The 1258-nt window shown below is 60.6% G+C and overlaps 1 pseudogene across 1 annotated transcript in view; it reads left to right on the plus strand.

The window, feature by feature from the left end:
* The first annotated feature begins 522 nt into the window (after nt 1-522).
* LOC105517835 overlaps nt 523-1258 on the plus strand; it is a 1159-nt pseudogene continuing 423 nt past the window's right edge. The window contains exons 1-2 of the transcript XR_001002719.1: nt 523-699; nt 997-1120. The product of XR_001002719.1 is annotated as an uncharacterized LOC105517835 (transcript). The remainder of the gene's footprint in view (nt 700-996; nt 1121-1258) is intronic.

Genomic DNA, 1258 nt, shown 5'->3' on the forward strand with positions numbered 1-1258 from the left:
GAGCCACCGCGCCCGGCCACCTGTCTTCTTTACTACCACATTCTCATGCCCAGCACAGTGCGTGACACACAGGTGGTCATTCAGCAAATATCTGTTGATTGAATGACTGTAGGGAAAAAAATATATCACAGGAAGATAGGTCTCAGGCCAGAGAGGAAGGGCAATGACCCTCTGGACATTCAGTGGCTTAGCTGAGGCCACTCAACCAGGTATTTCCGTAGCCTGGCCTTTTCTAGACTGGACTCTCTCTCAGGACCTATTCCTCCTCAGCCCAGGGTCATACAAGACCTCTCTTGGCAAGCAAGAGAGGCACTTGGCAGGGCAGAAGTCAGGGACGGGTAGAGGAGACGTGGGGATTGGGAGAACAGTACTGGACTGAGTCCCAACCCTCTTTTCTTGCTGCCTGGTGCGGAAGCCTCAGCCTCCCGAGGTGTAGCTCCAAAACCTGACTCCACACCTATAAAAGAGGTCCTTTGCCCGCATCTTAAACAACCGACTCCGCCCCTGGCCTCACCCCCTAAGATGACGTTTCGACTCCGCCTCCTCTGGGAGACATGCAGACCCCACCCCTTCCGGGGGACAGGCAAATCTAGTGCGCGACGGCATCCTTGTGACGTAATGGTAACGGTCCGTTTCCGGGGTGGAGCCAGGGAGGGCGGGAGTTTAGGCTGCGCTGACCCCTCTCAGCCCCCCCTCCAGGTGACCCCAGCCCCTGAAAATCCTCACCCAGGGCCCCAAATCTCCCAGCCCCATGACCGCCAAACCTCTCACCCTGGCCCCCTAAATGCCCCAGGCCCCGGAGATGACCGGCCTCCTCATCCCTTAACTTCCAGTGCCTCCCAAATTTCCAAGCCCACCCTGTCCCGTGGTGGCAACTGAGGCTTCCCGGGGGCATCAGCCTCAGATTACCTGAGAACTGGGCAGCCTCGTCCTGAGCATGACGGAGAAGGGGACCTGGGGCTAGGGAATCCCTGATTCAATCATGCCGCTCCCCAGGAGACGTTCGGAGCCCAGGACATGTCGGGAATGAGGAGATACGAAGTGGCGCTGGAGGCGGAGGAGGAGTGAGTGGAGGCGGGTTCTGCGGAGGAGGAACCAGGCGGCTCCGGGGTGGGGGAGGGTGGAGTTCTGCGAGGGCGAGGGGTGGGCGGGGCGAGCCTCCGAGGGGCGTGGGCTGCGAAGGGTGCCAATTTTAGGGGCGGGGCGGAGCCTTCCTCGAGGGCGAGGCGCCGTGGGGCGGAGTCTGTGGGGTCAGCTC

Source organism: Colobus angolensis, unplaced genomic scaffold, assembly GCF_000951035.1.
Source record: "Colobus angolensis palliatus isolate OR3802 unplaced genomic scaffold, Cang.pa_1.0 Scaffold308, whole genome shotgun sequence".
Taxonomy (NCBI): Eukaryota; Metazoa; Chordata; class Mammalia; order Primates; family Cercopithecidae; genus Colobus; species Colobus angolensis.